General features: G+C 39.8%; 1 long non-coding RNA gene across 1 annotated transcript; it reads right to left on the bottom strand.

Annotated features, from left to right (window-relative positions):
- Positions 1-13,002: 13,002 nt before the first annotated feature.
- On the bottom strand, positions 13,003-19,564 carry LOC128362078 (uncharacterized). The gene is made up of 3 exons (XR_008321610.1): positions 19,483-19,564; positions 17,993-18,142; positions 13,003-13,087 (listed from the first exon to the last, which is right to left on the bottom strand). It is a non-coding gene; the product is annotated as an uncharacterized LOC128362078 (long non-coding RNA).
- Between the last annotated feature and the right edge of the window lie 3,312 nt (positions 19,565-22,876).

Below are 22,876 nucleotides of genomic sequence, written 5' to 3'. Positions count from 1 at the left end.
ACACTAGTGAGTGACTGTATGCGCATGTGTGTGTGTATTTGTGTGACATCAATGCAGCGTATGAGAGCACAACGTCCTTGTAGCTGTGTGTTGCAGCTTATTAGACCGATTCCCCCACCGGACCGACACTGATCGCGCACCCTTCCCCAACCCAGTGATATTTTTTATACATATTTTATACTGTATAGCGTATACAAGTACTGAAGGAATAAGAGGCAGTTTACCATTTGAAAGTGTTTGGTAACTGTTAACTTGAACGGAAAGTATATTATTCAGTACACCAGTGATACTGTAATTGTTTACTGTGAAATGCAGTTTTACCTGACAAGCAAAATAAAGAGATCATTTTGGGAGAAAAAAAGTTGTTCTCTTCATGCACAAAACCGAACCGAAACCGTGCCCCAAAAACTGAGGTATGGACCGTACTGTGGGTTACCTGTACCGTTGCACCCCTAGTGTGTGTGTGTGTGTGTGTGTGTGTGTGTGTGTGTGTGTGTGTGTGTGTGTGTAATAAGTTCAGATGAAGCTAATATGAGGCTTTGACAGTCTGGTAGACTCACACTTGATGTGTCTGACTCAAAGTTTCAGAATATTTAGAACTAAATTCCCTCTTTGAGTTTGGATCCCTCCACTGCAGCTCAGCAAGGAAACACTGAAGAAACACAAACATACTTACTTGATATGTGGAACTCAGACTGCTGAAGCCTCATATTAGTTTACACTCTGGAAGTCATTTTTACTCACAACAAGACTGTGGATTTTAAATTCCTGAAAACATTTAAATTCTACAGGTTTGAGTTCAACCAATCCTGAAACATCTGAAACTTCACTGAAGAATTTGAATTTAATAAAACTAGCAAAGCTACAGTCAGTGAACTCACCTCAGAGTCTTCAGTCTACAGATTGGACTCCCCAGTCCAGCAGACAGACGCTTCACTGCTGAATCAGACAGCTTGTTGTTACTCAGGTCCAGATCTATCAGATGAAGGCTGGACTTCAGAGCTGAGGCCAAAACTTCACAGTGAGTCTCTGAGAGTCCACAGTGAGAAAGTCTGTAATGACACATATATTACAACATATGTTATCATGAAAGAGGACACTTTATATTTACTTCATGCATTTGATGATGAAACAGTTTGACATTCATTATATTGATGAACATTTGATCTTCACATCAGTGGTTCAGATCTTCTGTTTTTATATTTTTAAATCTTTGTTTCTGAGGCATTTTATTCCTTTAAAGGACAGTTGAGAGATAAACAGGAAACTAGAGGAGAGAGAGACAGAGAATGACACGCAACAAAGGTCCACCACCAGAATCAAAGCACAGACCAGTAAGCTACCAGAACACTCCCAGTTCAGCTGATGCTGTCTCACTGTGCTTGAATGAAACAATCATTCTCATCACTCTCTCTCATACTGTATTAAAGGCTCTTAATTTGAAGGCGCATTTTAGGAAAGTGACGCCATCACCCCCAGTAGAGCAGTGAGCCGCACAGCCAAAAGTTGAGCTACAGACTTTTTCTCCTTTTTTGCACCTTGATACACCTGTGGGGACTTTTAGTATATTTCGCCTGAAACTATGGTTGTTTTTTGTTGGAGAGTGCTTTTATTGTACCACTCCGAGTGTTAAGTGGATGCACAAAGTGAGTATCGTCCCTACAGTATATTGTGTTTATTACGGCGCACCTAGCTAACTCTCGTGTGTTGCCGCCAATTGGTAACGGAGGTCCGCTGTCTAACATTGTTTATGAATATAATGTGAATGCTGACGTTTGGGAGTGTTTTGAATGGTCGGTGAGCTAACAGTCCGTAACTTGCCATAGTTTGTGTCGTTAATTACTCAGCTGGGAGGGGCTGACATGTGCGCAATGTGCTATTGTTTATTTATACCCGGTTTGGCCAGTAGATGGAGCTATGGCCCAGCTAACATATTAGAGTGGTTAATATGCATTTCTGTTGGTTTATTTATGCCATTATTATTTTGCACATGTAAAAGAAAGACACATATTTTTTCTGTTTGTGTAAACAACTTTATTATTATGGAGATTATGGTGACAATGTGATTTATTATTATTATTTCAGAAACTGTGACAACACTGAGTGTGTGCAATAAATCACCGCAGTCATCTGACCTGCTGGCAAAGAAGTCATATCCTGTCCTCATTCCTGTGTCCTGACCGACACTGCATCTTGTCTGCTGTATAACCCAAACTAGCTAGCCTGAATCCTTACCTCACAAACACATACCTGCAGACTTTTAATCTTTGTTTTGCTTTAATCTTGCAGATGAAGGAGAGAAAATGGAGTTACATTGAGGCTTCCATAATGTGCACAGTGTGTCTGTGTGATCTGATCCCATGTCTCTCTCCACAAAGTTAACATGAGGACATCTTGATTAGAAAACCACTTTTACTGTCCACTATGTTTAATGTGACTGCAGGATATTTAGACTCAGTTCAACTCAGTGAACAGTTCCAGTTAAGTGTGTGTGTGTTAGGGATACAACGGTACTCTAAAATATTGAACCTTTCAGTCCGCACTGCACGGAACAATACGACCTTATCGACCGCGGGTTTTCGGTTTTGCAAATCATTTTTCATTGATGCTTTACAGGCCACTGTGTGTGTGTGTGTGTGTGTGTGTCCAGGCAGGTGAAAAGCCCTCCCCACAAATTAATGTCCAATCACTGTTGTGCCTCCACCCACTCAACCCCTCTCACACTGTAACTGGAGCAGGTTCAAGGTGCAGCTCACACACAGAAGTGGAAACAAGAAAACAAAGAGGCATGGCAGCACTAGCGGAGGAGTTGACAGAGAAAAGTTTGAAGAAGCACCGGCTTCATTCAAATCTCTGGTGTGGGTTAATTTTGGTTTCTCCGTTGAATACATGCAGGAGTCTCTCGTATATTGATAGCGGCTCCTTGACGCCTGCAAATGAGCTACAATCTCCCGGAATCTGGATCGAACAAGCAAGAGTGCACACTAGTGAGTGACTGTATGCGCATGTGTGTGTGTATTTGTGTGACATCAATGCAGCGTATGAGAGCACAACGTCCTTGTAGCTGTGTGTTGCAGCTTATTAGACCGATTCCCCCACCGGACCGACACTGATCGCGCACCCTTCCCCAACCCAGTGATATTTTTTATACATATTTTATACTGTATAGCGTATACAAGTACTGAAGGAATAAGAGGCAGTTTACCATTTGAAAGTGTTTGGTAACTGTTAACTTGAACGGAAAGTATATTATTCAGTACACCAGTGATACTGTAATTGTTTACTGTGAAATGCAGTTTTACCTGACAAGCAAAATAAAGAGATCATTTTGGGAGAAAAAAAGTTGTTCTCTTCATGCACAAAACCGAACCGAAACCGTGCCCCAAAAACTGAGGTATGGACCGTACTGTGGGTTACCTGTACCGTTGCACCCCTAGTGTGTGTGTGTGTGTGTGTGTGTGTGTGTGTGTGTGTGTAATAAGTTCAGATGAAGCTAATATGAGGCTTTGACAGTCTGGTAGACGCACACTTGATGTGTCTGACTCAAAGTTTCAGAATATTTAGAACTAAATTCCCTCTTTGAGTTTGGATCCCTCCACTGCAGCTCAGCAAGGAAACACTGAAGAAACACAAACATACTTACTTGATATGTGGAACTCAGACTGCTGAAGCCTCATATTAGTTTAAACTCTGGAAGTCATTTTTACTCACAACAAGACTGTGGATTTTAAATTCCTGTAAACATTTAAGTTCTACAGATTTGAGTTCAACCAATCCTGAAAATTATGAACCAAACATCTGAAACTTCACTGAAGAATTTGAATTTAATAAATAGAAAAAAAACTAGCAAAGCTACAGTCAGTGAACTCACCTCAGAGTCTTCAGTCTACAGATTGGACTCCCCAGTCCAGCAGACAGACGCTTCACTGCTGAATCAGACAGCTTGTTGTTACTCAGGTCCAGATCTATCAGATGAAGGCTGGACTTCAGAGCTGAGGCCAAAACTTCACAGTGAGTCTCTGAGAGTCCACAGTCAGAAAGTCTGTAATGACACATATATTACAACATATGTTATCATGAAAGAGGACACTTTATATTTACTTCATGCATTTGATGATGAAACAGTTTGACATTCACTATTTTGATGAACATTTGATCTTCACATCAGTGGTTCAGATCTTCTTTATTTATATTTTTAAATCTTTGTCTCTGAGGCATTTTATTCCTTTAAAGGACAGTTGGGAGATAAACAGGAAACTAGAGGAGAGAGAGACAGAGAATGACATGCAACAAAGGTCCACCACCAGAATCAAAGCACAGACCAGTAAGCTACCAGAACAGTCCCAGTTCAGCTGATGCTGTCTCACTGTGCTTTAATGAAACAATCATTCTCATCACTCTCTCTCATACTGTATTAAAGGCTCTTAATTTGAAGGCGCATTTTAGGAAAGTGACGCCATCACCCCTAGTAGAGCAGTGAGCCGCACAGCCAAAAGTTGAGCTACAGACTTTTTCTCCTTTTTTGCACCTTGATACACCTGTGGGGACTTTTAGTATATTTCGCCTGAAACTATGGTTGTTTTTTGTTGGAGAGTGCTTTTATTGTACCACTCCGAGTGTTAAGTGGATGCACAAAGTGAGTATCGTCCCTACAGTATATTGTGTTTATTACGGCGCACCTAGCTAACTCTCGTGTGTTGCCGCCAATTGGTAACGGAGGTCCGCTGTCTAACATTGTTTATGAATATAATGTGAATGCTGACGTTTGGGAGTGTTTTGAATGGTCGGTGAGCTAACAGTCCGTAACTTGCCATAGTTTGTGTCGTTAATTACTCAGCTGGGAGGGGCTGACATGTGCGCAATGTGCTATTGTTTATATATACCCGGTTTGGCCAGTAGATGGAGCTATGGCCCAGCTAACATATTAGAGTGGTTAATATGCATTTCTGTTGGTTTATTTATGCCATTATTATTTTGCACATGTAAAAGAAAGACACATATTTTTTCTGTTTGTGTAAACAACTTTATTATTATGGAGATTATGGTGACAATGTGATTTATTATTATTATTTCAGAAACTGTGACAACACTGAGTGTGTGCAATAAATCACCGCAGTCATCTGACCTGCTGGCAAAGAAGTCATATCCTGTCCTCATTCCTGTGTCCTGACCGACACTGCATCTTGTCTGCTGTATAACCCAAACTAGCTAGCCTGAATCCTTACCTCACAAACACATACCTGCAGACTTTTAATCTTTGTTTTGCTTTAATCTTGCAGATGAAGGAGAGAAAATGGAGTTACATTGAGGCTTCCATAATGTGCACAGTGTGTCTGTGTGATCTGATCCCATGTCTCTCTCCACAAAGTTAACATGAGGACATCTTGATTAGAAAACCACTTTTACTGTCCACTATGTTTAATGTGACTGCAGGATATTTAGACTCAGTTCAACTCAGTGAACAGTTCCAGTTAAGTGTGTGTGTGTTAGGGATGCAACGGTACTCTAAAATATTGAACAGTTCCGTCCGCACTGCACGGAACAATACGACCTTATCGACCGCGGGTTTTCGGTTTTGCAAATCATTTTTCATTGATGCTTTACAGGCCACTGTGTGTGTGTGTGTGTGTGTGTGTGTCCAGGCAGGTGAAAAGCCCTCCCCACAAATTAATGTCCAATCACTGTTGTGCCTCCACCCACTCAACCCCTCTCACACTGTAACAGGAGCAGGTTCAAGGTGCAGCTCACACACAGAAGTGGAAACAAGAAAACAAAGAGGCATGGCAGCACTAGCGGAGGAGTTGACAGAGAAAAGTTTGAAGAAGCACCGGCTTCATTCAAATCTCTGGTGTGGGTTAATTTTGGTTTCTCCGTTGAATACATGCAGGAGTCTCTCGTATATTGATAGCGGCTCCTTGACGCCTGCAAATGAGCTACAATCTCCCGGAATCTGGATCGAACAAGCAAGAGTGCACACTAGTGAGTGACTGTATGCGCATGTGTGTGTGTATTTGTGTGACATCAATGCAGCGTATGAGAGCACAACGTCCTTGTAGCTGTGTGTTGCAGCTTATTAGACCGATTCCCCCACCGGACCGACACTGATCGCGCACCCTTCCCCAACCCAGTGATATTTTTTATACATATTTTATACTGTATAGCGTATACAAGTACTGAAGGAATAAGAGGCAGTTTACCATTTGAAAGTGTTTGGTAACTGTTAACTTGAACGGAAAGTATATTATTCAGTACACCAGTGATACTGTAATTGTTTACTGTGAAATGCAGTTTTACCTGACAAGCAAAATAAAGAGATCATTTTGGGAGAAAAAAAGTTGTTCTCTTCATGCACAAAACCGAACCGAAACCGTGCCCCAAAAACTGAGGTATGGACCGTACTGTGGGTTACCTGTACCGTTGCACCCCTAGTGTGTGTGTGTGTGTGTGTGTGTGTGTGTGTGTGTGTGTGTGTGTGTGTGTGTGTGTGTGTGTGTGTGTGTAATAAGTTCAGATGAAGCTAATATGAGGCTTTGACAGTCTGGTAGACTCACACTTGATGTGTCTGACTCAAAGTTTCAGAATATTTAGAACTAAATTCCCTCTTTGAGTTTGGATCCCTCCACTGCAGCTCAGCAAGGAAACACTGAAGAAACACAAACATACTTACTTGATATGTGGAACTCAGACTGCTGAAGCCTCATATTAGTTTACACTCTGGAAGTCATTTTTACTCACAACAGGACTGTGGATTTTAAATTCCTGTAAACATTTAAGTTCTACAGATTTGAGTTCAACCAATCCTGAAACATCTGAAACTTCACTGAAGAATTTGAATTTAATAAAACTAGCAAAGCTACAGTCAGTGAACTCACCTCAGAGTCTTCAGTCTACAGATTGGACTCCCCAGTCCAGCAGACAGACGCTTCACTGCTGAATCAGACAGCTTGTTGTTACTCAGGTCCAGATCTATCAGATGAAGGCTGGACTTCAGAGCTGAGGCCAAAACTTCACAGTGAGTCTCTGAGAGTCCACAGTGAGAAAGTCTGTAATGACACATATATTACAACATATGTTATCATGAAAGAGGACACTTTATATTTACTTCATGCATTTGATGATGAAACAGTTTGACATTTATTATATTGATTAACATTTGATCTTCACATCAGTGGTTCAGATCATCTTTATTTATATTTTTAAATCTTTGTTTCTGAGGCATTTTATTCCTTTAAAGGCCAGTTGAGAGATAAACAGGAAACTAGAGGAGAGAGAGACAGAGAATGACATGCAACAAAGGTCCACCAACAGAATCAAAGCACAGACCAGTAAGCTACCAGAACACTCCCAGTTCAGCTGATGCTGTCTCACTGTGCTTGAATGAAACAATCATTCTCATCACTCTCTCTCATACCTGCAGACTTTTAATCTTTGTTTAGCTTTAATCTTGCAGATGAAGGAGAGAAAATGGAGTTACATTGAGGCTTCCATAATGTGCACAGTGTGTCTGTGTGATCTGATCCCATGTCTGTCTCCACAAAGTTAACATGAGGACATCTTGATTAGAAAAACACTTTTACTGTCCAATATTTTTAATGTGACTGCAGGATATTTGGACTCAGTTCAGCTCAGTGAACAGTTCCAGTTGAGTATGTCTGTGTGTGTGTGTGTTAGGGATGCAACGGTACTCGGTAAAATATTGAACAGTTCCGTCCGCTCTGCACGGAACAATACGACCTTATCGACCGTGGATTTTCGGATTTGCAAATCATTTTGCATTGATGCTTTACAGGCCTGTGTGTGTGTGTGTGTGTGTGTGTGTGTGTGTGTCCAGGCAGGTGAAAAGCCCTCCCCACAAGTTAATGTCCAATCACTGTTGTGCCTACACCCACTCAACCCCTCTCACACTGTAACTGGAGCAGGTTCAAGGTGCAGCTCACACACAGAAGTGGAAACAAGAAAACAAAGAGGTATGAGAGCACTAGCAGAGGAGTTGACAGAGAAAAGTTTGAAGAAGCACCGGCTTCATTCAAATCTCTGGTGTGGGTTAATTTTGGTTTCTCCGTTGAATACATGCAGGAGTCTCTCGTATATTGATAGCGGCTCCTTGACGCCTGCAAATGAGCTACAATCTCCCGGAATCTGGATCGAACAAGCAAGAGTGCACGCTAGTGAGTGATAATACTCATGAGAGATGATACTCAATTATATCTCTCAATAAAGCCAAATGAAACTAACCAATTATCTAAACTACAAACATGCATTAAGGACATAAAGGTCTGGATGACCTGCAACTTCCTGTTACTAAATTCAGAAAAAACTGAAGTTATTGTGCTTGGCCCTAAACACCTCAGAAATTCATTATCTGATGACATAATTACTCTGGATGGCATTACTCTGGCCTCCAGCACCACTGTAAGGAACCTAGGAGTTATATTTGATCAGGATCTGTCCTTTAATTCCCACATAAAACACATTTCAAGGACTGCCTTCTTTCATCTGCGTAATATTGCAAAGATTAGACATATCCTGTCTCAAAATGATGCTGAAAAACTAGTCCATGCATTTGTTACTTCTAGGCTGGACTACTGTAATTCATTATTATCAGGCTGTCCTAACAAGTCTCTAAAGACTCTCCAGCTGGTCCAGAATGCAGCTGCTCGTGTTCTGACAAAAACTAGAAAGAGAGATCATATTACTCCCATCTTGGCTTCACTGCATTGGCTTCCTGTAAAATTCAGAATAGGATTCAAAATCCTCCTCCTCACCTTCAAAGCTCTTAATGGTCAGGCTCCATCATATCTTAAAGAACTGATAGTACCTTATCAGTGTTGGGGGTAACGAGTTACAAAGTAATGGATTACAGTAACGATATTACTTTTTAGGGTAACTAAGTAAAGTAACGCATTACACTAAAAATATCGGTAACTATACTACTTTACTAGACTATAGTAACGTGCTTTTCTGCGTTACCCTGCCTTGTTTGCCTGTGTGTAAAGTTCTGATCTGTTAAGTGGCGTGTGTGCATGCGCGTTGCTTGTGTGTGTGCTTGCCTGGGCAGTGCACTGTTGTCATGGAGATCGATTTGATTTGAGTGACGTCGCTGCCGGTGAGAAGCAGGGAATTGGAGATGGAGATGGAGACGCCGGAGAAGGAGATAGGGGTTTTGGCCAGTGACGATATGCACATTACTTCCAGTTTATTTCTCGAAAAGACAAAAATATCCGTGTGAAATGCACTCTATGCCCTGGCGACAAGTGTTTTTCAACTGCTGCCATGTCAATGAGCAACCTGTCTAAGCATTTGTCAGCGCAGCATGGCAATACAAAACTTGTGGCCAAAGATCCTGCTCGTCGGTCATTTGAAGGAGTCACTGAGCAGCTGACCCCGCCTAAACAAGCTAAGCTTTTGTCAAGTCTTGGAGCGCAGCAGGTAACACAAAAAGAAATTAACAGGCTAGTTGCAGGGTTCATTGTAGAAGACATGCTTCCCCTGTCGACCATTGAATCGCCCAGGTTTAGAAACATATTAGATAAAATACCCGCGACCCTGCATTTTCTGTTTCCTTTTTATGGGCTTAAGTGCATTTCTGTTTTATTTTATGGGATAAAGTGACCTTTATGTTGATATTTTTCTTTGACCACTTTCATTGACGCCTGTGTTTTGAAACTTGTGTGTTCATTGACCCCACCATAGCCTCCTTTTAAGCTGTTGTTTGTGGCTTTTACAGTGAGGCATGTTTCTTTGTGAAGACAGGGATAGTTTTCTTTCATATGGTTTTACATGCCATTTTGTATACAATAAACACTATGTGGGCAGACTAAGTGATGTTTTTCCATGTATCTACACGGAAATGGGAAAGTAAAGTAATAAGTAGTGAAGTTACTTTTCAAATCCAGTAACTAGTAAAGTAATCTCATTACAATTTACAGAAGTAACTAGTAACTAGTAATGAATTACTTTTTTTGAGTAACTACCCCAACACTGTACCTTATGTACCTACTAGAAGACTGCGCTCCCAGCATGCAGGTCTACTTGTGGTTCCTAGTATCTCTAAAAGTGGAACGGGAGGCAGAGCCTTCAGCTATCAGGCTCCTCTCCTGTGGAACCATCTTCCAGATTTGGTCCGGGGGGCAGACACCCTCCCTACATTTAAGAGTAGGCTTAAAACTTTCCTTTTTGATAAAGCTTATAGTTAGGGCTCTTTGAGCTCTTAACTTATGCTGCCATAGGCTTAGATTGCCGGGGGACCCCCATGATGCAGTGAGCCCCTCTCTCCTTCTCCCTCCCTCTCTCTATCCATCCATCTATATCCATTAACATTCATGTTCTATTAATGCATCAATAAGCTAAACTTCTTTCCCAGAGTTGTCTGTGCTTTCTGGTCTCACAGGTAATCTGGGCCTGGAGACGTCCAGATGACGGATTCCAGTCCTGGACCTTCTAGCGTCATTGTTGATTTTCATTGTGTTTCCTCCTCTATCCTTCCTCTCTCTCCTCTTCCTCTCTCTCCTTCCTCTATCCTTCCTTTCTCTCCTCTCTACTCCAACCGGTTGAGGCAGATGTTCTCCCACTCTGAGTCTGGTTCTGAGGGTTCTTCCTGTTAAAAGGGAGTTTTTTCTCTCCACTGTGTCTCATGTGGGAATGTTGGGTCTCTTTAAAGTTAAAACCTGAAGAGTTTGGTTTAGAACCTGCTCTATGTGGAAAGTGCCTTGAGATAACTCTGTTGTGATTTGGCGCTATACAAATAAAGATTGATTGATTGATTGATTGACTGTACGTGTGTGTGTATTTGTGTGACATCAATGCAGCGTATGAGAGCACAACGTCCTTATAGCTGTGTGTTGCAGTTTACTACACCCCCCCCCCGCACCTCCACCAGGCCGACACTGATCACGCCCCCCCCCCCTTCCCCAACCCAGTTTAATTTTCTATAAATATTTTATACTGTATAGCGTATACAAGTAGTCAAGGCATAAGAGGCAGTTTAGCATTGAAAGTGTTGTGTTTGGTAACTGTTAACTTGAAAGGAAAGTGTTCTATTATTCAGTACACCAGTGATACTGTAATTGTTTACTGTGAAATGTAGTTTTTGTTGACAAGTAAAATAAAGAGATCATTTTGGGAGAAAAAAACACGTACCGAAACCGTGGCCCAAAAACCAAGGTACGGACCGAACCGTGGGTTACCTGTACCGTTGCACCCCTAGTGTGTGTGTGTGTGTGTGTGTGTGTGTGTGTGTGTGTGTTTGGATCCCTCCACTGCAGCTCAGCAAGGAAACACTGAAGAAACACAAACATACTTACTTGATATGTGGAACTCAGACTGCTGAAGCCTCATATTAGTTTAAACTCTGGAAGTCATTTTTACTCACAACAAGACTGTGGATTTTAATTTACTGTAAACATTTAAATTCTACAGATTTGTGTTCAACCAATCCTGAAAATTATGAACCTAACATTTGAAACTTCACTGAAGAATTTGAATTTAATATATAGGAAAAAACTAGCAAAGCTACAGTCAGTGAACTGACCTCAGAGTCTTCAGTCTACAGATTGGACTCCCCAGTCCAGCAGACAGACGCTTCACTGCTGAATCAGACAGCTTGTTGTTACTCAGGTCCAGATCTATCAGATGAAGGCTGGACTTCAGAGCTGAGGCCAAAACTTCACAGTGAGTCTCTGAGAGTCCACAGTGAGAAAGTCTGTAATGACACATATATTACAACATATGTTATCATGAAAGAGGACACTTTATATTTACTTCATGCATTTGATGATGAAACAGTTTGACATTCATTATATTGATGAACATTTGATCTTCACATCAGTGGTTCAGATCTTCTGTTTTTATATTTTTAAATCTTTGTTTCTGAGGCATTTTATTCCTTTAAAGGACAGTTGAGAGATAAACAGGAAACTAGAGGAGAGAGAGACAGAGAATGACATGCAACAAAGGTCCACCACCAGAATCAAAGCACAGACCAGTAAGCTACCAGAACACTCCCAGTTCAGCTGATGCTGTCTCACTGTGCTTGAATGAAACAATCATTCTCATCACTCTCTCTCAGACCTGCAGACTTTTAATCTTTGTTTTGCTTTAATCTTGCAGATGAAGGAGAGAAAATGGAGTTACATTGAGGCTTCCATAATGTGCACAAGTGTGTGTGTGTGATCTGATCCCATGTCTGTCTCCACAAAGTTAACATGAGGACATCTTGATTAGAAAAACACTTTTACTGTCCAATATTTTGAATGTGACTGCAGGATATTTTGACTCAGTTCAGCTCAGTGAACAGTTCCAGTTGATAAAGATCATCTCTCTTTGCTACCTGCTGCTGTCAGGTTCACATCCATAAGCAGCTACATTTACTGACTGTTCACAAACACTAATGAAACTCATGACCTGACAATATTACACCTGTACATCATTAAATATGTTATGGCATGTTTTGTGTGTGTGTGTGTGTGTGTGTGTGTGTGTGTGTGTGTGTGTGTGTGTGCGTGTGCGTGTGCGTGTGTGTGTGTGTGTGTGTGTTTGTGTGTGTGTGTGTGTGTGTGTGTGTGTGTTTGTATAATAGGTTCAGTTGAAGCTAATAGTTTCAGAATATTTAGAACTAAATTCCCTCTTTGAGTTTGGATCCCTCCACTGCAGCTCAGCAAGGAAACACTAAAGAAACACAAACATACTTACTTGATATGTGGAACTCAGACTGCTGAAGCCTCATATTAGTTTCAACTCTGGAAGTCATTTTTACTCACAACAAGATTGTGGATTTTAAATTCCTGAAAACATTTAAATTCTACAGATTTGTGTTCAACCAATCCTGACAATTATGAACCAAACATTTGAAACTTCACTGAAGAATTTGAATTTAATATATAGGGGAAAAAAGTAAAGCTACAGTCAGTGAACTGACCTCAGAGTCTCCAGTCTACAGATTGGACTCCCCAGTCCAGCAGACAGACGCTTCATTGCTGAATCAGACAGATCGTTGTAGCTCAGGTCCAGATGTGTCAGATGGAGGCTGGACTTCAGAGCTGAGGCCAAAACTTCACAGTGAGTCTCTGAGAGTCCACAGTCAGAAAGTCTGTAATAACACATATACTACAACATATGTTATCATGAAAGAGGACACTTTATATTTACTTCATACATTTGATGATGAAACAGTTTGACATTCATTATATTGATTAACATTTGATCTTCACATCAGTGGTTCAGATCATCTTTTAAAACATCTTTAAATATTTGCTTTCTGAGGCATTTTATTCATGTAATAACTGTTTAGAGGTTGTTACAAATAGAATAAATACATTGGAATTCAGAATCAGATAAAAAAATATATTTTAAATCCTGCTGTGTAAAATCAGGTATTTCCTGTATGTCTGATTATATATCATGTAATAATAACTGATAACTGTAAATACTGATATATGTTGTGATAAAATGCTGCTGTAATAAAACCTCAACCACAACCTATAAAACAAACATTTGAAACTTCAGTGAAGAATTTGAATTGAATATAAAGAAAAAAACTAGCTAATCTACAGTCAGTGAACTGACCTCAGAGTCTTCAGTCTACAGATTGGACTCCCCAGTCCAGCAGACAGACGCTTCACTGCTGAATCAGACAGCTTGTTTCCACTCAGGTTCAGTTCTGTCAGATGAAGGTTGGACTTCAGAATTGAGGCCAAAACTTCACAGTGAGTCTCTGAGAGTCTACAGTCAGAAAGTCTGTAATGACACATATATTACAACATATGTTATCATGAAAGAGGACACTTTATATTTACTTCATGCATTTGATGAGCAAACATCAAATGCATGAGCAAACAGTAAAGATACCGGGTTGAGTCCTTAGCAACTACCACAGCAACGTTATGAGATGTGAACAAATCGATAGGGACTAATTATAAAGCAATACTTTATTATAATGAAACCCAGATTTACATGAATGAATATGTAGTTTCCATGTAGACACTGGTGGGGTCGCTGGTGTGTCTGGCTCGTGGAGTGATGAAGAAAAAGAATTGACGTACTTCCTGTCCCAGCATGCGAGCGCATGACGTCACTGGAAATGCCCACTGATATAAACTCTTGTTTCACAGCCTTATTATTATCCTCAGTGTGTATCCGAGCCGCAGAGGCTGTAGACAACTATGAGCAGAAGATTTTTCTCTTTTTATTCCTCACAATGCTGAGGATCATGGGTAGGCTAATGCAGCAGGGGTGGGGGGAAAATCGATTCATGTACATATCGCAATTTTTTTATGGGGTGATTTTAAAAATCTATTTTTCTCCCCAGAATCGATTTTTTTTCTATTTTAGAGGTTCTATTTTTTGCAAGTGTTTTATTTTATTACCTTACAGAACTACCTTCTCAGTGCCGCTGCAAAAATGACTGTGCTTGAAGTAACCTGACGTTAACTATGTTTTTTGGGGGGTTTTTAAGTATATTTTCCAGGGCTTTTTATGCCTTTATTGTACAGGTTAGTAGAGATAGACGGGAAACATTAGGCAGAGAGGGGGGAATGTTACACATTACATTAGAAGTTGCTAGCAGCTAGTTAACCATATAACTTTGTTTTTGTCTTCGGTGTAGGCTTCAAAACACAACCTGCCCCTCCCTTCATAAGCTACTGAAGTCGGAGCAGACAACCCAACTCTCCTGGACGTCCTGTGAGTCTCCCGCATAATGATAGTGGCTCCTTGACGCCGCAAATGAGACACAATCTCTGAGCGAGCAAGCAAGAGCGCGCACTAGAGTGACTGTGCGCGTATGTGTGTGTGTGTGTGTGTGTGTGTGACTATCAATGCAGCGCGTGTGAAAGCACAGCGCCCTGATAGTGTGTGTTGCTGCTTATTACACCAATCACACCTAAATCTTCTAAAGTGTAGGAGCAGTTCACACTACATAAAACTAGAAAGTGTGTGCTGCATCCTGCGCACGTATGCACACGCACAAAAAACGATGGGTTTCCTATGGCTTTTGCGCATCATATCAATGATATAATGTGACTGTGTGGATCATTAACCTTGTTGCAGTGTGCTCCCTGGTTCTAGTTAGTGAACTATCAGCTTCTACCTGCTCAGATCTCACAGTCAGCAGCAGGAGAGGAGGAGAGCAGCAGGGGAATCTAGTGCACGTAGTTAGTATGGAAGCCTAATGATGGTAAAAGTAAAACTGGTAACTACAAAAATAAACCATTATTATTATTATTTATCTTTTATTTATTGTTCCAACAGCTCAGGTCGACTGAACAACAGAAAATACCTATTTTTGTGTAGTATACATGTGTATGTTATTTTGTTAACGCTATCAGACATTACACTTCAGAGAGCGCTGAGTAGTCAGAGCACTTTACTTATTATTTTAAAACATATTGGTTAATCTATTGAACAATTCTTTACATTGACACAGACTGATGTGCATTGTTTATGGGAATGTCATTCATGGTTTATCATCTCTAGAAGTGTGTGATTCAACTTGTTTGCTTTTTAAGAAGAATTAAATTTATAATCTGATTATAAAGTTAATCACATCTGGACTTACTGAGCCTTTCTGCAGTTCCTAACAACTGGGATCAGTCTCAGTCAACCCTCCTCTGATGTTTTGTAATTCAACATGTTAAACTTATCCAGAGGCTCCTCTGACATCTGCAGCATGTAGGCCAGAGCTGAGCATTGGATCAGAGAGAGTTCCTTCTTTGATCTTTTCCCTGACTTCAGCAACTCTTGGATCTCCTGATGTACTGAGCTGTCGTTCATCTCCATCAGACAGTGGAAGATGTTGATGATTCTGTCAGGAGAGATATCCTTCCTGTTCATCTCCTTCAGGTTGTTGATGACTCTCTGGATGGTTTCTGGACTGTTGTCTGTCTGACCCAGCAGGCCTCCTAAGAGACTCTGGTTGGACTCCAGAGAGAGGCCATGAAGGAAGCGGACAAACAGGTCCAGGTGGCCACTTTCACTTCTGAGAGATTTCTCCATGGCTCTCTTCAGGAAGTCATCCAGAGTTGTGAAATCATGATGACTGTCAGGTGGGTTATTTCTGAGGGCGGAGACACAGCTATTGTTGTTTCTGAAATGAGCTGAAATCTTCTTGAGGAAAGATTTTGGTTTTGATTCTACGAGGAAGTCCTTCAGTACCTCTGTGTTCCTGTTGGTGTAACAGTGGTACATGTAGACTGCAGCCAGAAACTCCTGAATGCTCAGATGAACAAAGCTGTAGACTGTTTTCTGGAAGATCACACTCTCTCTTTTGAAGATCTGTGTACAAACTCCTGATAACACCGAGGCCTCTGTGACATCAAGACCACACTGCTCCAGGTCTTCTTGGTAGAACATGATGTTTCCTTTCTCCAGTTGTTCAAACGCCAGCCTCCCCAGCTTCAGAAGAAGTTCCCTGTCAGCCTCCGTCAGCTCCTGTGGACTCGTCTCATGTCCCTCATCATACTTGTTCTTCTTTCTCTTTGTCTGAACCAGCAGGAAGTGTGAGTACTCTTAACTGTGACTTCTCTCTATTTAGAGCGCAGCAGTGAGTAACATTACATCACTGTGAGGACGCAGAAACCAGGAAATGAACAACAGGAAAACACTTTTGAAGACCTGGTTGACTGATTTTATATTCTTCTGACCAACTAAACAATTAGTCTGAAAAATAATCCACAGATTGATCAATAATGACAGTAATCATATTAACACTCACCTGCCTCAGACTAGAAAGAATCTTAACCCTTACACACTATTCAGGGTCACTTTAGACCCAACTTTACATTTGAGAGCTGTAAAGTCCTCATATATACATTTCTTTAAGCTGGACTTTTCCTTTTGTGACCCACAGTTTACAAAATGAAGTAAAGTGCATCTTTCTTCTTTTTTTTTTATTGTGCGGCTGACACACATTTTATGTGTATGCAAAAAAATGAGACCTGTAGTTATTAAAGAAAATCAGAAATCACCATTAAACATGTTGTATTCTTCATATTTTATAAAACACTGATCAAACAATCTTTTATCTAACATGATTCAGCAGTCACACTTCATGTGATGGTTGTAACAGAGTTAAAGGATTATCCTGATATATCCAGCAAGCTAAAGCTAAAGCTAGCTAAGTGACAGTATAATGAGAGCATAATATAAGATCAAGCTATTGATGATGCAAATGTGACAAGATGGCTTTACAATCAGAAGTATATGGGGAGATGTTTATTCACAGAGCATCCCACAGGTTATATCATCCATCCATCATTAATCATTTCCACAACATCAAAACTCAGCTGCTTCACACACAGCAACAGTGTCACACTACAGCATGATAGCTAAGTTTGATTGTTTCCTTGCCTTAGACCAGATTAAGTGGCTCTGCTCTTGGCCCCTCCCATCTGTATCACACAGAGGCATGTCAATCAAAAGTTAATAAAAGTTTGGGTTATATAGTTTTGAATTAATTTGGTCTAATTTCAGCAACTGCTACTAGAATTTATTTTTACAGCAGCTAAATTAATATATTAACAAAAAATCCCCTTTGGAGGGGCTACTCAGCCAGAGAGGGCAAATGGGCTGTTGCCTGGGCAACAATAGCCTGTTAAAAACTGCAAACCAAGTCAGAAATCTTGGTGTACTCATGGACTCAGACCTAAAACCCAACAGTCATATCAAGTTAATTATAAAGTCATGATTATAAAATCATGTCTGAGTGGACTTTCACCTTTACTGCTTACCGGTCTGTTCCTCCCTTCTTTATACTAGAGAGTGTGTGTGTGTGTGTGTGTGTGTGTGTGTGTGTGTGTGTGTGTGTGTAGTTTTGACTGGGAAATCAAACAGCAATAGCAGCCCTGTCTCTGTCTCCGTCTCTGGTTAACATGAACATGAAGATCTGTTGTAGATTACAGCTGAATGGAAGCTACTTCATTATTTCTTTCCTTCATATCTACACTACAACCTTCATGAAACTGTCTCACTGAATCATCTTCAGGTCAGTTTCTCTTACTTTGTGTCTGAGGGTCCAGGTTCATTACTGAAGAGAGGAGGATGATGATCAGACCAGTCACTCTTCATAGACAGACGGCTGGATATTACAGACTCTGCTCCGTCCTCCTCTTCCTCCATCTTCTGGGGTCTGAGAGGTAAACCAGTAACACTGGAGACACACACACACACACATACTATAATAAATCCAGTCCTGCCTCTCAATTTGGCAGCTTCTCATTAGTTTATAGGCCAGCTGACAGTCTTTCCTCTGTCTGGGACAATTTATTCTCAGAAGAACCCCCAACCAAACAATCTTTCAAATGTATGCATAAAACAGATACTGGTTATGTAGGATCACTAAAATTAACATCAGTCTCTGATACTTGCTGCTCTGACCATGTCTCCCTCCCTTGTGCTCCAGGCAGGGTGCCCCTCCCCCTCTCATCTATAGGCTTGCTCTCTCTTCCTCTTTTTCTGTCCTGTCTCTCACTATCTCCTGTGCAGGGACCTGCACATGATTATAGAGGGGCAGGGGCTCAAAGGTAGAAAAGGGCAGAGCAAAGTGCACACCAATTTTTTTTTTTTTTTTGTGGTCCTTTACCCAATATGAAAATTAATGTAAAATTAAAAAATAAAGTCCTAATAGTAAAGCTAACTACTTGCTTTGTGTTTTTTGTGCAGTGTGTCCAGCATTCTGGGGATATAAGATGTAGGTTATCTGTGTTTGAAATATTACCATCTGTATTTAAACTTTAAATAGCCTAATAATAAACCAGTGTTTCATTGCTTTGCATGTCTTCCAAGCCTATGATAATGTGAATGAACTCATGTTGACAATAATTTGTTGACACAAAGGAAAGAGCAATTGCATCACTTTCACCTACAAAGGACACACAGCTAAGTAGTTAGCTTTACTATTAGCACTTTATTTTTTAATTTTACATTAATTTCCATATTGTGTAAAGGACCAAAAAAAAATAAAAATTGGCGTGCACTTTGCTCTGCCATTTTCTACCTTTGAGCCCCTGCCCCTCTATAATCATGTGCATGTCCCTGCCTAGGGCCCTATGTGTGCACGTGCCTGCTCCCGTGAAACAGGCCGGCTGCCTCACCTGCTCTGAGCTTGTTGACTGGCTGCAGCTGGATCTCTCCTCTCTGACGCATTTCATTTTTAGGTTTTATCTTTTAAAACTATCTCCATTATGTGGTGTAGCAGGTTAAACCACTTTAACTACAACCATTTTTGTTTTCTGTTCTTCACAAAAATAAACTTTAACTCTGGTTTAACTCCATCAAACAGACTTCAGATAAACATCTGTGTGCTTCTTAAATGTGACTTCTCTCTATTTAGAGCGCAGCAGGATGCATTACACAGACACCAGGAAATGAAAAACAGGAAATAATTTTCTGACTCAGTTTAATCAACTAAATAATTATTAAGAAAAATAATCAACAGATGGATCAATACTGACAGTAATCATTATTTGCAATCCTCATATTAACACTCACCTGCGTCAGACTTGTTGTTTTCCTCCTTCTGCTCTACAGACTGTAAAGTGGAGCGTGACTGAATACTTTCACTTCAGCTGCTCCTACCGGTTTGTTCCTCCTCCCTCCTCTAACTGCGCACTTTGAAACTTCTTTGTATTGAAATACGCCACCTAATGTACAGCATGTTGTATGTAGACCGGGGTCCATATGACATTATTCTGAGAATAAATTAATAAGTCATATTAATCAGTCCAGTATTTATTAGGAAGTATATTACTCCTCTCTGTGTTTGTAGTACTTAAGAATTTAAAAGCTATTTGATTTTTTAGAAACAATTCAATTAATTTGATAAAGATAAACATTGTGTTTTGCATTTTCATAGCATATAATTTCATTTTCATCATGGTTATTAGTTCAGATACTATAACAACAACAACAACAACAACAACAACAACAACAACAATAATAATAATAATAATAATAATAATAATAATAATAATAATAATAATCCGATAAAGACATATATCATGAATCAATGTATCATGAGACTTGGCTGCTGCCCCATAAATAAAACTTCCATTGTCAATTCTTGATCTTATTCATGTCCTTTAAGTACCTCCATATCTGCTCCCCAATTATCCAGATATAACTCATTAAATTAATTACATTTAGTTTAAAGTTTCACAATGTGTCTTACATTTATATCTTTCATCTAGTCATGTTCTTAGGTGTTAAATATCTTTACTCTCCCCCATCTGTTGGCCATATACTTGGAGACCCAGTTCAACTATATTTCTCTACCTACTGAAGTAAATATAAGAAGACTCACTAGTTGAAAGTTTCAATCCCCAGTTACATGACTATTGTTTGACCTTTATGATATCCTCCTTAATGTTTCTCAACACAACTGCCTCATGTGTCCGTCTAGTCCATATAGCCCCTTCATTCACATACAGCATAAATAGATTCATCCACAATATTTATATATTTTAAATTATCTGATCACCCAATGACAACAGATAATACTATTACTAAATGCACAAACAGAATAATGATTCTTACCATCAGAGGTTCTTCTTTCTTGCCTTTTCCTTTGCAAAGTCAGAGTTTTATTTTTTATTGCAGCTCCTTCTTTCTCTTGCTCTTTTCTTACTTTTGCCTTCCCCATTGGACTTTTGGTTACAGCTGGTACAGTCCATTTTCCGCTAAGTAATGGTTTTTCCTATAGACTAGATGAAACCACACCAACCGTTTTTGTGGCCTGCTGACCAATCGTCACAATCACGAGACTAGATTTTCCTTGCATGAAACAATAATTATCTAGCTTAAGAGAGTGTGTCTATCTGTGGACAAAAATATATGTATATTTATTTTCTCCTATCACGGAGGGCTCCTGGGCACTGATGCACTTAATGGTCATACGGAGCTAGCTTTGTGTGTCTAAAAGGACAGATTCACATTTTTCAAGTGCATCTTAAATGTTGCTTTCTGCAGGGAATAGACTCCAGTGATCATTTCCTCCCTCAGGTGTTAATGCAGCACCAGGCTCTGTGTCAGGTGGAGGGGGGAGTATGTCTGCAGACCCGGAGACCTGCAGATTCAGACCCCTTCATTCATTTCATTTTAGACTATTTTAAGACTGTTTTGTCATTATAACCCCATGCACTAGAACATTTAAAAGTCTGTCATTTCATTGGAGGTTAATTATTTATTTAGTCCAAAAACATTTCAAAAAAGTTTAAAAGTGTTCCAAGCTTCACAAACAATTAGATCTTGGTGTTTTATTTGGACTTTGCCCTCTCGAAAAAATCCATAATGGCTCTGAACGGTCCGGGACTGCAACAGACCCAAACAACTTGTAAAACATGTAGGGTAAAATTATTTACTTTTTGAACTTTGATTTATTTTTTAAAATTCCCTATGTATTATTTTTTTTAAATGTTTTTTTTTTCACAATCTTTATATAACAATATACATATTGTGTGTGTGTGTCTGTGTGTTACTTTTTTCTTTTTTTTTCTTTTGAGTTTTTTGTGTGTTTGTTTGTTTTAAATGTTTCAATAAATTTGGGTAAAATCAATCAATCTAACTTTTTTGTAGCAATTTACATATATCATAGCATAAAGCAAAGTGCTTTACTTGGTCAAAAACAAACAAACAAACAAACAAAACTGAATCAATTAAAACAGGAACTGAAGAAAAGCTCTCATAACTCTCGTGAATCTGCAGTGAGGAAACACCAGATTTAGGATAAAAATGTAAAAAAAAAAATAATAATAAGAATACCCAAGTAAAATACAAGATCAAAAGATGTACTTAAAAATACTCTTTTTTTCCCAAAAGGCATGCCTGGATGTATAAATGTGTTGCAGCCATTATAAACTGTATGTGTGGATTATTTATGTATTCGTTGTAATGCTCTTTTTGAACACTAGGTGGTGCACAGGTGCAGGAAAGCATATAGATGAGGTCACCAGACAGACAGGTGGAGGTGATTGGAAACCAGGATGAACACACAGTTTTTGACCATGTAGCCATGCACACATAGTTGTTTGTTGTATTTTGTTATATTATTAAAATTAACAGTGTGATAAACTACAGGAGTCGTCTGTATTCAGTGCACACATAGTCTGGCAATCACTAAGTAGCTTTGAATAGCAGAAGTCACGCATCAAAAACATCCCTCATACTGATAAAGATAGATACACCAGTGACACAAAGATGTTTTAATGTGTCTTATATTATGTTTCCCTGCTTTTAATACAACCACATAACCCAGTAAATTATTATGATTATTATTAATACCTATATCACTTTTTGTAGCGTGTACTTTGTATTAAGGCAAGAAATAAAGAGTCACATAAAATTATAACACACACACACACACACACACACACACACACACACACACACACACACACACACACACACACACACACACACACACACACACACACACACACACACACACACACACACACACACACACACACACACACACACAGCTGAATGAGGGTAGTTTTGACAGCCATCCACACCAGATTGGGCCAGAAGCTCCATCGCCCTGCCAAGTCCATTGAGCACAATCTTCAACCACAGCGTTTGTTTATTGACATCCATCTTCCTTCAGACATCAGAACTCCTGCAGATCATGTAGAAGTTATGACAACTGGACACCAATGGCAGATTCTGATGGGGGCGACATGGGCAGCCAAACAATCGGTTTTCGCTCATTTGCACGTCATCTCAATGATATAAACAACAATCCTATAAAGGTGAAAAGGTGATCACAAGATTGAAACAAGATCAAGAGACCCTCAGCATGAAGAAGGCAAAGACAACACACATAGAAGTCGATGGAGTGCTGCCCCAACTGTGAACATTTTTAAATCCAGGTTAAAAACACTTGTGA

Source organism: Scomber japonicus, chromosome 7 (genome assembly GCF_027409825.1).
Source record: "Scomber japonicus isolate fScoJap1 chromosome 7, fScoJap1.pri, whole genome shotgun sequence".
Lineage (NCBI taxonomy): Eukaryota > Metazoa > Chordata > Actinopteri > Scombriformes > Scombridae > Scomber > Scomber japonicus.
Note: the sequence above shows the minus strand (reverse complement) of the source record. Positions and strands in the feature narration are given on the sequence as shown.